The sequence below is a fragment of the Triticum aestivum genome, chromosome 4A (genome assembly GCF_018294505.1).
Source record: "Triticum aestivum cultivar Chinese Spring chromosome 4A, IWGSC CS RefSeq v2.1, whole genome shotgun sequence".
In the NCBI taxonomy this organism is placed as follows: Eukaryota; Viridiplantae; Streptophyta; class Magnoliopsida; order Poales; family Poaceae; genus Triticum; species Triticum aestivum.
This window is the reverse complement of record NC_057803.1, coordinates 151,359,623-151,375,441: the sequence shown is the minus strand read 5'-3', so window position 1 is coordinate 151,375,441 and position 15,819 is coordinate 151,359,623. Positions and strand designations below refer to the sequence as shown.

The window sequence follows — 15,819 nt, the reverse complement described above, 5'->3', positions numbered from 1 at the left end:
GGATGGCTTATCATGGTGGGAGCGAGTAAAACGTCGCTGGTGCCCGGAAGCGGGATGAGGCATAGACACGAACGCCGGCGTACTTTACCCAGGTTCGGGGCTCTCCTAGGAGATAACACCCCTAGTCCTGCTCCGCGGGGTCTCCACATGATCACTAAGGCACAAGTGAATACAAAGGCGCTCCTTGAGCTGTATGCTAGAGGTAGGAGAAGGCAGGGCTAGCTCTCTCCTTCCTCTATGATCTGGTCTAGTTCTAACAGGTTGGGAACCCTTTGCATGGGTGCCCTGGGGGGTTTATATAGGCCTACCCCCAGGGTTACAATGGTAATCCGGCCAGGCACAGGGCCTGACTGTCAGTCTCTTTGGTCGCCGGCTTCTCCGCCGACTGCTGGGGCCCGCCGCCTAGTGGGCCCCGCCGGCTGGTCTGGTATGGAGCCGATAGGCCGCCTCCGTCGCTTGCGGGTCCTGCTGGCTGCGGATCACTGTTGCCACATCTCTAATGACACGGGCTCGGTCAAGGGGTTGTGGCTATAGCTCCGCCGCCTGGCGGGCGATTACTGTATCCACTCCACATCTCGCCTAGTTAACGGCGAGTGGGTCCCGAGGAAGGGGCGGGCTGACTCCTGGGGGCCGACCTCCCTCGGGTCCGACTGGTGGGATCGTCGCCATCTTCCGGGCTCTTGCTGACTGGTGGGGCCCGTCGTCCTTGGGCCGTACCGACAGGCCGTCGTGGGAGCAGGACTCCGCCTGCCTGTGATGATGTCAGGGATGGCATGGAAACAGTGCTACGCCGGGCGGAGATCTCCGCCGTACGGTGCACTGTGACCACGCCAGCCCCTGGAAATAGGGAGGGGTGGGCTATACTGTAGCCAATCCCTGTCCCGTCCCCCTTGATGAGGGAACGGGCTTCGTTGGTGCTGTGGGCCGACTCCTCGGGGCCGCCTTCTCTAGAAGCCGCCGAGTAGGAGTCGGCTTGTCTTGGCCTTGCCTCTAGGACTCGACCGGATACGGGCAGCCGGCTGTTCCTCCAGCCGCCCCCAGAAGACGGCTCTTCTCCTTGGCATATTAAGGGGCGCAATCTGTCCCGGTGTCTTGAAAGGTCCTGGGCCCCGGGTTAGCCTACCCGTGGCCCATTACTCCGACAGTAGTCCCCGAAGCTAGTGAGGTGCCGCGGCTGAGCAACTGAGGAGCCTCAGCAGTTTTCTTCTCCGAGTGCCTAAGGTGGAGCTTTGTGTGACTTTTGCCGGGCCGACTGGAGGGAGTTGGCCGCGCCCAGTCTAACTTATCCAAGCCTCAAACGTGTCGGCGGGAAGCCAGTGGCGTGCTAGCTAAGCATCCAAGCCGTCGTCCTGTACGGTTATGCCACGTGGTCGCCGAGCGGCCGGGCCCGTCCACCAATCCACGCCGCGATGGGACACAACTGCGGGCGGGGCCCGCCACTACCACGCCTCGGTGCGCGAGCGGATATGCTACGGCTGAGGCGGGCGGTTGGGGTTCCCACAGAGTTACTGTGCGCAGTTTTGTTGCGCGTTAAACGTGGGGGCGTGGGATCGTGGGCGCAGTAAATCCCATGACCGCCCCCTCGGCTTCGTAGCCCATTCCTTTCTCCATTCCTTTCTCCTTCTTCTTCCTCTCGCCGCTGCGCCCCAAGCTGCGCTGAGCGTCACGGTGATTCGTTCCCGATGAGCTCCTCTTCCACCGTCACTCCCCCCACGGTGCGCTCCGGAGCGTGGGATGGCTCCGAGGTTCACGACGACCACGTCGATTTCCTCCGCTAGACGCGGCGGCTGCCCAGCAAGGACTTCGTGAGGGTCTGCCTCGCGCCAAGGAGGGAGATATCGCCGGCGTTGGGGGAGGGCGAGCGGGTCGTCTTCTGCTCGCACTGCCTGCACGCCTTGGCCTGCCGGCGAGCAACTTCTTCCGCTCCCTCCTGGAATTCTACGGTCTCCAGCCGCACCACCTCACCCCCAACACGGTGGTGCTGCTGTCCACCTTCATCACCTTGTGTGAGGGCTTCCTGGGCGTCCTCCCCACCATCGAGCTCTGGGGGGAGTTCTTCTACTCCAAGCTCGGCAACCACGTCGCGGGCGTGCCGGCCTAGTGCGGCGCGTTCATCGCGGTGCGGAGGTCGGGCGCCGACGACCCGTTTCCCCCCATCACGCTGATAAAGTCAGTGAAGATGTGGCAGCGGTCGTACTTCTATGTGAAGAGCATGTCCGCGGAGGGCGACTGGGTCAACTTGCGGGCTTACGCAGCTGGCCCGCCAGCTGGGAGGCAGCCCACCTGGCCGTACTGGGCCAGGACGCTGATGCCTGCTGGAGCCGCCACCATCGCGCGGCTCCGAGTGCTGACATAGTCGGAGGGCCTGACCGGGCCTGATTTGCTGGCCGCCTTCATGGCGCGTCGAGTGCTCCCGCTCCAGGGCCGCCCTCACATGATCTGCCAAATGAGCGGGCATCGAGACCCGAGTCGGCTGTGCACCAAGGAGATGCCTCACGCGGAGGTCGCCTTCATGGTGAACTATCTTGCGAACTGCGAGCTCATGGAAGAGTGGCGGTTCAGCAAGGAGTCGTATTCACACGCCAACCCTCCGTCCATGGTGAGTTGTTTTTTTCTTTCTTTGTATGCCGAGTCCGTCTTGTTCGGCCTGACCAACCGGCCTTTGAACAGAGCCCCCTCCTCCAGCCAGCAGCCGACACTACGGGCGGAACCGCGAATTCCTCCCTGACCGGGCGGAGAGCGACGTTGATGACCCCGAATTGGGGGCGGTGGCCTTGGAGGACGATGCCGAGGGAGGAGGCGACGAAGTAGGCGGCCCGAAGCTCAGAGCCAGCTTCGAGGATTGGCCTGATGACGACGCGGGGGAAGTCGCCCCGCGCCACCAGCTAGGAGTCGGCCAGCCGGGCACGAGCTCGTCTGCCGCGCCGGACGCCCAAGGCGGCGCTAAGAAGCGCAGGGCTGGGACGAGCTTGTTCGGTAGCCGACCGAAGAAGCCCAAGGGCTCGGCCGCGGCGACCAAGCGGGATGAAGCGGCCGCGAAGGCCAACCGCTTCCGCAAGGAGGTGAAGATGCCACAGCTGGTTTCTGCGTAAGTGCTACCTTCCTTTGCGCCTTCAATTTTTCTTCGTTGACTCTGTCTGAAATTCCTTTGCTTTACGCTCTTGACTTTTAGGGCCCCGCTCTCTCTCGATAAGTCGGCCACTGGCTCCATCATGAAGTCGGCAGATACCTCCTCCACCACCCGGCGGATTGATCCGGCCGCCGATCTCCGGGAGGCGACGGAGCAGAACGCGTGAGAGGAGCGGGAAGCCGCCCGCCTGAAAAAGGCAGAAGCCGACAAGGCGGAGGTCGCCACCCTGAAGAAGCCGGCGGAAGCCGGGGCCGCCGACGCGGAGAAGAAGCGTGCGGAAGAAGCCACACACCGCCAGTCGGCAGTGTTCGTCGTCCCTCTAAACTCTGCACCGCCACCACCGGAGTTCACGGCGCAGACTGGGGAAGTCGGCGATGAGAACCCGATTATGGAGTGGGGCGGCGGCGACACCGCCACGCCAGACGTAATCGTGCCGCCACCGCCGCCATCCGGGAGCGCGCCAGGTGGGCAGCCGGCGGACCCGCCGTTGCCGCCAACTAAAGACGAGGTGGCGACGGGCCTGGCTCTCGAGGTCGGCACACCGATGCGCGGCGCCACGTCCGCTGGAGACTGGCACTGTGAGCTCCTCGATCCCCGACACCAAGGCGACGAGCGCCGCGCCCACTGGGTGGGTGCGGGGAGGCAGGACAGGCCCGTTGAACCGGGCGCTTTTGGACGTCCAAGCCAAGATCCGAGCCAAGGGCGAAGCCATCAGGAACCGCAATAAGGCGCATCTGGCGTCGCGAGAGGCCATCCGGGTACATTTCCTTCTTCCTTGTTTCTGTTTCTTGTGATTCTCGGTGGGGGCGCCCCAGCGCACCCACTGGGTGTAATCCCCGAGTTCCGGGTCGGCTGCTGAGCAGGCGGCTCGGAACTCTAATCGGCGAATTCCAAGCACTAACATTTATCCGAAATTTTTGTCACAGGACTACCACAACCTTCGCGTGACCGCTTTCAACTCCAACGTCCAAGAGCTAGCTCAGCGGACCGCCGACTTGTCGGAAAGCCGGAGTAAGTCCCCTTCTTTCTCTGCGGGGGCGTGCTGGCGCACCCGCGGGCTGTAGTCCCCGAGATTCAGGCTGACTGCTGAGCAGTCGGGCCGGATCTCCCCGGTGGCTGTTCTTCTTTGTTTGGCGACTAATGCCTTGCTTTCTTCTTTCTTCCGCAGAAGCCAACGCCACCTTGCAGCAGCAGCAGCTGGGCGAAGCCAACACCGCGCTGTGTGCTAAGGAGGAGGAGTGCGGCAAGCTGGCTGAAGAGCGCAACCGGCTGGTCACGCAACTGGCAGAGCAGAAGGAGCTCCTCCAGAAGACCCAGAAGGAGGCGGAGGACATGGAGACCTTCCTCCTTGCTGAGTTTGCGGCCGAACGCTCCTCCTGGACTGACAAGGAGGCGATGCTGACTTCCGGCTTCCACGAGATTGAGTATATCATCGATGGTGAGCCACCCCTCTTTTGTTTTTCTTCCTTAAGCTGCCGGCTGTTGGTCGAGCCGGCTTCTATCCTTTAGTTTTGTTCTTCGCTTCTGTCTCGGCAGACTTCTTCCCCGGTTTAACACTCCAAAATCTTTGATTTGGTTTTTATCAAATTCTTTAATTATTTGGAAGGAGGTTATTTAATTTTTTTTAAAGACTCTCCTTCTAAAAAAATTCCATTTGTGACAAGTATTTTTTTATGGGTTCTTCCCAATCTTGATCTTTGGTCTTAAGGGTTTTTTCATCTTGTGTTGGCTCAACACAAATAATTTTGGAAGGTTTTTACAATTCCTTTTTATTAAAAAGAATTCCTATAAATTATAAATTTTATTCTTCCCCATTCAAAAAAATTACTCTCTTGGCATGACCTATGTTGAAAACCTTCTTCCAAACCCCACCTCCCCACTTTGGGTCAAGTCAAGCATCAAGTCCAGCAAGGTTCAACTTCTCCTAGATTTTTATTTCTATTTGTTTTAACCTCAAAATCATTTTCTGTCATTTATTTGGACTTTGGTGGTTTACAAAGGAACTACCAGATTGCCTTTGAGTCTTGGTCCCAAATAAACTCCTCTGGATAGTCCTTAGTACTCTCAACCTAGATCCATCAAGATCTGCTAGTCCATAGTTCAAATTTTTCAAAATTGGCCTGCTGCGAGTTTGGACCAGATTTGCCATTTTTGGTGAATTTCATTCTTTTTCTTTTCCAAAAATTCTGAGATAAATCAGGCAGTCTCTAGATGCATCAAGAGATCACCTCACCAAGGTTCAGCTCAAGAAAATTTTTCCACATGCTTAAAACATTTCGTCGAACAGCTGGTGTGCACTGTTTCTGTTCAAATTCAGAATTCAGTGTTTCAGTTCAGAGACAGTGTCGTTTTCGTCAGTCGACAGTGTCAATCTCGCCAGTGCTCTCATTGGCTCGTTGCTCACTGCTCCTCCTTCTTATCCAACGCGCCGCATGGTCGTCTGGACGGTTGCGAGCATCAGTGGTGACGTGTCGCGTCAACTCCGGCGCCTCCCGTGGTGGCAGGACCGCCCATGGCCGCCAGCAGGGGCCAGCCCTGCAGGACGACACCGTCCAGCACCGCCCACACCACCAAGAGCCTCCGCGTGGCCATCCTCTCCCCTGTGCGTGCTATAGAACCATCACCGTGGCCTGAGAGGCACAGAGCGTGCTCTCTGCCGCCGACGATCCCGTGAGCTCCGTTCCGTCGAAACCACGGGAACAGGCCAAATCCGACCAGGTTAGCCGTTGAGTGGTGCTGGTGGACCAATACGAAGTTGCCCAGTCACCTAAACCTCCCGCCCGACCACTGCCTCACCGTAATTACTCGCCAGAGAAATCCCGTTCTCAGCAACCGCCTCGGGCTGGCTATAAATAGAGGCCCCGAGCTCGTTCTCGACCCAGCACCTCCCCTCCTCGCCTCAGAACGTCGCCACGCTCATCAGAGGGCCTCAGGAGAGCCTTCTTCCCCGACTCCGGCCGCCCCGATCCGCTTCGGGCTCCGGCAAGATTCTCTCTGGTGAGAGCACCCCCGCCTCCCAAACTGTGCCAGTAGCCTCCTAGTACACCCACTTCCCTGACCCGCGCTTCAATTTGGCGTTCGCAGCTCTCTTCGGAGGGATCCATCCTCGACTGAACCGCCGTCTGCCGGAGTGGAAGCCGCCGTCGATGTGGTGCTCGCCGACGACCAAGTCCACCACCCACCGACGCGGAATTGTCCCGTGAGTGCAACCATACCCTTGCCCTCCTCTGGATCGCCGTCGATCGTCCCCGGCGATCATCGTTTGCTTCGGTCGACGGTGAGATTTTAAATCTGACATGCGGGACCCCCTCGTCAGCCTCTCCCTTCTTATTCGAAACGTTATCTAAAAGCGCCTTCGAGCAAAGTACGTTTCCCCTTTGGGTTGGCGTATTTCTAACTGAAGTGTTTTCTATTTTTCTAAACTAGCCCTTGGAAAGTTTCCGTTTCATCACAGATTAGTCCCTGGACTAAAACCTTTATAACTTATAAACAAAAGATGATTTTGAGCTGATTCTTTTTCTGTCATCTTTATTTTCCTATCTAGTTTTTTACCATATTTATTTTAAAAATATTTGGAACAATTTTTATGCACGCACGGTATTTACGTTAGTATCCGATTTCTTTTATAACGTTGATACCGAAGGAGGTGACGGAGCCACAAACTTCGCCGAGCTAGACTCCGACTACACCGAACCAGGCAAGCATGTTTGAACCTTTGATATGATGAGTGTTTTTCATGTTTGCTTGAGTGGTTTTTGCATGGCATGTTTATATGAGCATTTGTGAAGGTTATATTTCATGCAAAGTAAGCTGCGAGTGAGCTTCGATATTGATGCGTTCTTATGATGGTGATATAACCTGATCATGTGGTGGCATGATAGGTTGCAAGCTGGTATTGTTGAAGCATGCCAATTTTATATCAGTTGTTTAACTCCAGTATTAACGTGGATCAAGTCTTGTTCCCGTTCGTCCCCTTCCGTGCTACCACATGTTTTTCTGCAAAGAATGCAGTTTAGTAAGTTGCAAACCTCTTTCCTTGTACACACCAAATAGAGGGGCCGTGATGAGGGTTCCATGGCCCTGGATTAAAGCCCATCATCCGGTCAGGGGGCATTGGTGTTTCCGGTTGGGACTGAGAGGGGGGCACCCCTTAGAGCGCGCGATATAAATTTGATCCCATGCTATTCGAGGTTGTAGCCTCCCCATCTTAGACTTTTTCTTGAACTTTGCCTAGGGTGATTCCTGGCAGCGGAATGTGGAATGGGTGTGTACTGGTTAGATGTGTTTCTTCTAAAATACCGTAAATGAAACTAGTCCTTTGTGACTACTAAAATCCGTTGGCTGTGGGTAAATAGTACAAACTCTGCAGAGTCAAAACCAGTCGAGTAACCATATCCATGGTCAAGGACTTTGATCAACATATTAGTGCCAGTCTCAGTGTCAGTCTCAGTGACAGTCTCTGGAGAATAAGCATGAAACTGAGAATGGTAAACCGGGCTGAATGTTATTCCTATGGATGGACTAACCAGTTTATTTTTATGTACCGAGTATCCCTTGGGATGATGTTACTTTCACGAGCTACTTGAATTCGAATGACGAAATATAAGCCCTTTATGTGATGTCGCTCAGACGTCCGACTGTGGCATTCTTGTTATTTACTTTTGATATAAGCCCTTTATGTGATGTCGCTCAGACGTCCGGCTGTGGCATTCTTGTTATTTACTTTTGATATAAGCCCTTTATGTGATGTCGCCCAGACGTCCGACTGTGGCATTCTTGTTATTTACCTTTGATATAAGCCCTTTATGTGATGTCGCTCAGACGTACGACTGTGGCATCCTTATTATTTACTTTCATTTTAAGCACTTTTCGAGATGTCGCTTAGACGTCTGACTGTGGCACGCACTGTCATTTATGTTTCAATATAAGCCCTTTATGTGGTGTCGCCCTGACGCTCGACTGCGGCATGTTAATTTATTTTACCTTTCGAGGCGTCGCTTCAGACATCCGATCGGTCTTCAGCTATTTTATTGGGATTTCGGGAGGACTACCGCCTGACTTCCTTTCATTTATCGCGCAGTGCAAATTTATTACTTGAGTGTGCATTACTAATCTGCTCATGTGCATCATGTTTGCATTTGTTATATCTTATGTCCAAACTGTCTTGCGAGTACATTCAAAGTACTCACCTGGCTTGTTGATTTGGCCAGATGTTGACGAAGGCGATCTTATGGATGAAGAGTACGATAGTGAGTCCGACACCTAGAGGAGTCCCAGTCAGTCCCGTGCGATCCTGGAGTTGGTCACTTGTATTATATACGCTTCCGCTACCCTAATAAAATCATCAAGCCTCACTCCGGCGCTTGATGAGCTGTAAGATTTTGGAGTCATGTCACCCGCTTCACTGTGACATATCCACCACCACTTTTATTACGAGTCAATAGTTATGCCACCATACCCTTTGTGTCATATCCGCCTTTATGTATAATATCGGCGTGCTTGTAATAAAATTGTTGAGCAGCCTCAGCTCAACCTTGTATAATATTTAGTACTTCTGGATTTCTGTATCAAGGATTTGTCTACCAGTAAGGAGGATTCTTCTATTCTGGTCTTATAAAATGGTCGGTTTTTCAATAAATGTTTTATTGGAAAACCGGTCCTGACACCCGGCCATTCGAACGCCGCCAACCAGGCCATCGAGGCTGATCGCGAAGGACGGAGAGCGGACGGTGCGCAAATCGCCGCCAACGCCCCCCGGACCCTTAATGAGCAGATGCTGAGCATCGAGGCCCGCCTTCCGCCGGCCCACCGGATGCTGCGCTGGCTTCAGCGTGTCGGCGCCCAGGCGATCGCCGCCCTGTGGCTAGACATGCCGGCACCGCATACTCCTAGTCGGACTGCCGACTGGCTGGAGGTAGCGGCCGGCCGTCTTGAGGCCTGGAAGGGCTCTTCGGCCTGGGCTGGAGCATGCCGGGCCTTGGAGTTCGTCAAGGCGTGGTACCCTGGGCTGAGTCTGGCCTAGCTAGCCATGTTCCGGCTAGAGGCTAAGGAGGAGTTGGCGGTCGTGGAAGATGATCTCGTCAAGCGTGCGGCGTCGATCGCCGAGTATACCGACACCAGCGTCTTCGTCCCGAAGCGAGCTGAAGACGGCACCGAGGCACCGCTAGAATGGTTCGGGCTAAACCTGGAAGTCGGCGAAGACTCGGCGGAGGTGATCGACTCCAGCAGCGAGGAAGAAGGTGAGGCGGAGGAGGAAGGCGAAGAGGAGGCGCCAGAGGTCGGAGCGGACGGCCAACCTCAGCTCAACCGCGCCTCCAGCAACGAGCCGCGCCCAACTGAGCCAACTGCCACCGGAGGCGACCAAGCGGAGACCGACCAGCCGGCCGCTCCGGCAACTGACACCGCCGACTCCTCCGGTCCTCCGAACCCTTCTGCCGCTTCCTAGGCCGCCATTTTATCTTTTACTTCACCTGTCTGTCAGTCTCGATGAACTTGTTATTTTTTTGCACAATTCCACCCGCGGGGTGTATCTTGAACTTCAGTTGAAGATCGGCCAAGGGCCTTTACTATGTAAATATTTTTCCGAGTTCTATCTTTTCTCGCTTATTGCTCTTTGGCTTTTTCCTTTGCCGCCTTCCCTTGGTTGTCGTCTTGCCAGCCAAACAACCGCTCTGCAGACTGTTGCTGGGTCAAGTACTTAGCTACTTTTGGGAGGGCAAGTACTTAGCCATTTAGAGCTCTTTAGCGAATTGAGTAGAAAACGTCGGGCCGGCTGCTCAACAGTCGGTCATAAAAGGCGGGAAACCGGCTTAGACTATGCACATGCTTTGTGTCCTTAGCCATTTTTCACGTGGGCACCCTTTCTACCTTGCTCCTGCCCACCATGCAGTCGCTCTGTGAGCTGCGGCTTCTGGCAGGAGATGGCTTAAGTGCCACACATTACTTGTCCGGCCGCAGGAAGCATTGCATAGTACAAGACGGCAAGTCCCCGGGTCGACTAGTCGAACCCGGTGCCCGGCGGCATAACAAAAAATGACATACTCATAGGCATAATTCTTATCATATAGATAAAAGAGGACAGTCCCCGAGCTCTTCTCAGGGGACCCGGAGTCTTCGTACTTTAATACAAAAAGGTAGCATGGTACATATTGCATCAACTATAAAATCTTCGAAGGAGATTTGCATTCCATGGCCGCTCCATTTCCTTGCCGGAGTCGTCCCTCTTGCGTGCTCGAGGCTTCTGAGCGTCGATCAGGTAGTAGGAGTCGTTGCCCAACACTTTGCTGATGATGAAGGGGCCTTCCCAAGGTGCTGAGAGCTTGTGCTGGCCGGCTATTCGCTGGATCAGCCGGAGCACAAGGTCTCCTTCTTGGAAAGATCTTGGCTTGACCTTCCGGTCGTAGTATTGGCATAGGCTCTGCTGGTAGATGCTGGACCGGCTGAGTGCCAGCAGCCGACCCTCTTCCAGCAGATCGACATCGTCTTGCCGTGCTTCTTCTGCCTCCTCTTCGGTGTACATGGTGACTCGAGGGGTGTCGAATTCTATGTCCGTTGGGATGACGGCTTCGGCACCGTAGACGAGGAAGAAAGGTGTAAAGCCGGTTGACTTGTTCGGAGTTGTACGCAGACTCCAGAGGACGGCCGGCAGCTCATCGAGCCAACAGCCGGCCGATCGTTCCAAAGGCTCGATCAGTCGGGGCTTGATGCCGGACAAAATGAGGCCGTTTGCTCGCTCTACCTGGCCGTTTGATTGCGGATGGACAACAAACGCTAGGTCCATCGGATGCCCTGCGTCGCGCAGAAACGGGCCAAGGCACCCTTGGCGAAATTCGTGCCATTGTCGGTGATGATGCTATGCGGTATGCAGTACCTGACGGTGATGTCAGAGATGAAAGTCACAACAGTCGGACCATTCAACTTCTTGATTGGTTTTGCTTCTATCCACTTGGTGAACTTGTCCACCGCGACAAGCAGATGAGTCAAGCCACCCCTCGCTGTCTTGAATGGTCCCACCATATCCAGGCCCCAGACGGCAAAGGGCCAGGCTATGGGAATGGTCTTGAGTGCAGAAGCCAGCTGATGAGGCTTTGAACGAAACTTCTGGCACCCTTTGCATTTCTGGACCAAGCTCTTGGCGTCTTCTAGAGCAGTTGGCCAGAAAAAACCATGGCGGAAGGATTTGGCGACAAATGCTCTTGAAGCCGCGTGGTGGCCGCACTCTCCTTGATGGATGTCTTTGAGAATCGCTTGGCCTTGCTCCGGCTCCACGCAGCGCTGGTAGACACCAGTGACACTGCGCCTCACAAGCTCTCTGTTGACTATGGTGTAGGCTGCTGCTCGGTGTTGCACTTGCCGGGCCGAGATCTCATCAGTCGGCAGCTCTTTGTTCACTAGGAAATTGAGGATGGGCTGAGCCCATGAAGGTGCTGGGATTTCTTCGACTGTCAGGACTGCAGCTTGGACGAGGGTGGTTGGGCCGGGAGGCGGCGGGTTGGAGTCGGCAGCCGCTTGCTGGGTCGACGAAGTCCCCAAGCCGATTGGTGCAGTCCCCGGGCCGAGCTCTGAAGTCCTCGGGCTGACTGCTGCAGTCCCCGGGCCGGGTTTTGAAGTCCCTGAGCCGGGTGCGACTGCCGCGGCCCCCGGGCCGCCTGCCAGAATTCCCGTGCTGGCCACTGGAGCTCTCAAGTCGGATCCGACTACAACAAGAATCCCCCTTTAGCAACACATCAGTACGTTGCCCTATGTCCATATATGTGTTGGTAAGGTCTACCCCAACGGATTAGTATCCGTTGCCGTTGGTGGCGTTGGAAGGGTCTACAACAACACATACAATTGCGTTGGTAATCGGCATGTAAAAATGTTGCAAGATAGCAACATATATATCTACAGGCTAACAACAGTTCATATACGTTGCTGACTGCCCTACACAAACGAATTTCCACATAACAAATTAGTGTGGCACTTCCAAGCATCTGTACTTAGCATGAACAATACTGGTATTTTATATATTACAAACAATAGTGCAAGGAGCAGCAATCCACCAAATAGAAAGATCTCATATATTTACTCAACTCGGTTGCATTACATGGAACACAATCTGAAAAATATATTACATGATTTCCTATATATTAACCATGAAACTGATATTCTATATAGTAAATCTAAAACTATCTGGTAGTAGCCCCATTCTCCACCATTCTATCAATAACTTAGCCATGCATCATCTTCGTCTTCATCTTCCCGCACCCTTCATGCTGGATGACAAGCTTCTCTATGAACTTCCTGCAGATACATTCTATGATATTGTTATAGGATGAATCACCATCACGCTGTCCATTGTTCAGAACTAGAGCTGACTAGCAAAGCGCCATTGCAATAGATTAAATAAACATAACGAAAGTTCAGCATGAGGAGATGGAGGTTGCATGTAACAGTTAAATATTCTGGCATTGATCATTTATCGAAGGAAGGTTCACATCAGTTCAGTGTATTGTAAATGATCAAGAAAAATCCTTGCCGTTTCTTATTCCTGGCTGAGGATCGATTTAGATGTAACCAGAACGTATAATTGTGAACTAGGCATGGCACTCTGTCAAGCACTCATCTTGAAATTTGTTCCCTCAAACTTTCTCTTTTCTTTAGCCATATGTTGCAAGCCAAACATACATTAGGACCATATATCTAACATACAGATATGCATGTCGTAACGAACAAGGTTCCCTCTTAGTACAAATAGAGAAGTCATATATCTAACATATAGATATGCATCTAGAATATAGTATCCACACAAAAATGTATATTGTATACTACGATTGGTTAATTGCAACTTTAAGATAGCCACACACACACACACACACACACACACACAGTTACTTTTTTGTCCAGCCAACTAAATAAAGAAGAGTAACTTGAACTAACCTCACAAAAAGAACTTGAACTAATAAGATAATGGAAACTAATTGTGTCATGCAGGTGTGCATTTCATTCCACAAAGCTTCTGTAGACCAACAAAAATCCCTTTGACAGCATCCTGTATGGCTAGTTGGGAATATAGTTCATGGATATAATTCTAACAAAGTTCGTTTATGTGTATTTTGTCGCCAGTTCCTCAAGGAAAGTCTAAAGCAACCTGCGATAAGTTCAGTAGAATTTCCATCTAAAGTGTTTTCTATATTATAAGCACCTTTCAAAAAAAGTTAAACTGGAAATGCAACATGGAGCTCGAACTCCTGGTAGCTCTTTATCTGAAGCATCCATGTGCAAGAAGGTTGGTGAAATCACCATATTTGAGCATTTTATACTACTAGTCGTTAACCCCTATCCATTCACACGGGCTAGTGTTTATCTTGTGTGGCTTTGCATGTTTTCATCTCTTAACTTTCTACTGAGATCTTTACCAGTAAACTATAATTTGTGTTACATTTTTTTCTACCTTCAAATGAACTTTTTCTTCTAAATTTGCCGTTCAACATCGAACTCGCAACCTATAGTAAAATACTCGAGCAATAAAAATAAATAGTTCAAAAGTTTTGACGTAATGACTTCCGTTTTAAGAACTATATATCAGGGCATAACTAATCTTTTCTTGTGGAGGAGGAAATAACTAATCTAGTGCTTTTGTATATCATACACCATGGCCTGCTATCTTAGTATATTAATATTGTAATTGTTCTCACTGTTCACAGTACATTCAACTTCTAGATGATCTAGATACAAATAAGCTAACCACCCCCGCAAAAAAGTAACTACATTTTCATATATAATGAAGGGCACCATGATGTTTTGTCTGCCGCTTGAGCAGACAGTTATGATGCCCTACAGTATAAGAAATAAGGTCTGGGTTTGCAACATATTGGGTTCTATACAAATCAGTCCAAACGGACTTTCTTGACTCATCCTCATATCCCAACAAACTGTTCTCAAATGGAGTATATTGAAGCATGTATATTAGCAGATTGAAGTATAGTTTGAAAGAGCATGGAGAAGCATTAACACTACTATCTAGTGAACGCTCCACAAAAAGTTTCAAGCACACCATACCTTGCATTGCATTGATGCGTTGGCGAGAATTACAGCTTTACTCAGGTTCTCTGCAAGAACGCGTCTTTGACAGCAAGCTAGAGGCCCAGATCTGTAACACCACACTGGATTGATCGTGCTCAGCCCTTCCTTTAACCTAGCTGCAAGCGTTTCCTCTCCACCCACGTGTGCCTTGCCCTCGATCGTACTGACCTGCAGTACATCGGCCACCCTTTCCCCTCTAGGTGAATTGCTTTCAGCAGACAAGTGATCTGATGTTCTGATTCTACCACTTTAAGTCCTCCACCTCTCCGCTTGACAACACCCTGCAGAGATCATTTCCTGAAACATATAGCCATCTGGTCGGTGATGTTTTCTAGGGGACTAATGAAATACACCAAGTTGAATGAAAAATAATCATATATTGAAATTAATTAATAAGAATTAAGAAGGGAAACAGTGTGAGCTGTACATATAATGGACATTGATGTATATAATGAGATAGTACATAGATATGAACGACGCAAACTCCCTGTGTTTCGCATTGTCGTTGTTTCAATCAGAGTCGTACATGGTAGCAGTACTACGAGAGAAGGATAGAGGTACACAAGTAAGCGCTCAGTGTTATACAATCTGAAAGGCGGGAAGGAAAAGGGGAAGCTATGGGACAGAACGTCATCTTTAGGAATACTCTGATTCATGAAGGTGGAGTGGCATGGACGCCGGTGGCGGAGGTGGATCAGAATGAGTATCAAGGTCCCGCAGATCGCCATCACGATGGCCGGCAAAGAAGAATCTGCCATGGCCTGCCACACAAAGAACCAAGTGGGGTAAGAAAACAAGGGTCAGACGAGGAGTGACTTACTGAACCGTCAGTGGCGTCGGAGTCGAGGTTGCCGAGGCGGAGCAGCAACACCACCGCCGAGCCAGCAGCCGCGCGTGTGGAGATGTACCACGGGGACTGGGTAGTATGGCGAACCAGAGGAGGCGCGGGCGCTGGCGACCTGTGGCACCTAGGGTTGCTGCGGGCCGCATGTAGTGGCGCGGAAGACATCGCCATGGCGGGGGGTCGGAGGAGAGCAGTGTGGGGCAGCTGGTCCGGTGAGCAACGGCGAGACAGAGCGCCGGAGCTAGCTGAATCAGAGGTGGTGGCGGCGGCGTTGTGGTCAGGGAGAGAAGAGATTTGGCTTGGCTGCGTGGTACTTGGACGGAGGAGGTAGCGCCCTAATGTGAAGGCTTTTTTTTCCTGTAGATAATGTGAAGGTGGGCACGAGGAGGTTAGCAAATCATGGGAAGTGGGGGTGGGACTAGGAGGTGGCCCAAACAACCAACACATAGGTATGATTCGTTGGTAGACATGCGTTGTTATGTGGGGGATTTTGTTGTAGTGTATACTGCTTCAGGAGGAGCCGGCACGAAGGTAGAATCTGACTCTAGCGATGGCCCGACAGACCTTGAGGAGGCGTTGAAGGGCGACGCCGGTTGGTATTGCTTGACAGGTGGAGCCGATTCGTGCCAGGGCATCTGCTTGCTCGTTTTCGTTTCTTGGCACATGGAGAAATCCGCACCCTTCAAAATATCCACTGAGTTGCTGTACGAGGAAGCGGTAGCTCGCCATGTTTGCATCTTTCGCGTCCCAGTCGCCTGATGACTGCTGGACCACCAAGTCA

The 15,819-nt window shown here is 52.2% G+C and overlaps 1 long non-coding RNA gene across 1 annotated transcript; it reads right to left on the bottom strand.

Annotated features, from left to right (window-relative positions):
• Positions 1-12,175: 12,175 nt before the first annotated feature.
• Positions 12,176-15,461, bottom strand: LOC123085681 (uncharacterized). Its single transcript, XR_006439849.1, has 2 exons — positions 14,171-15,461; positions 12,176-12,412 (listed from the first exon to the last, which is right to left on the bottom strand). It is a non-coding gene; the product is annotated as an uncharacterized lncRNA (long non-coding RNA).
• Between the last annotated feature and the right edge of the window lie 358 nt (positions 15,462-15,819).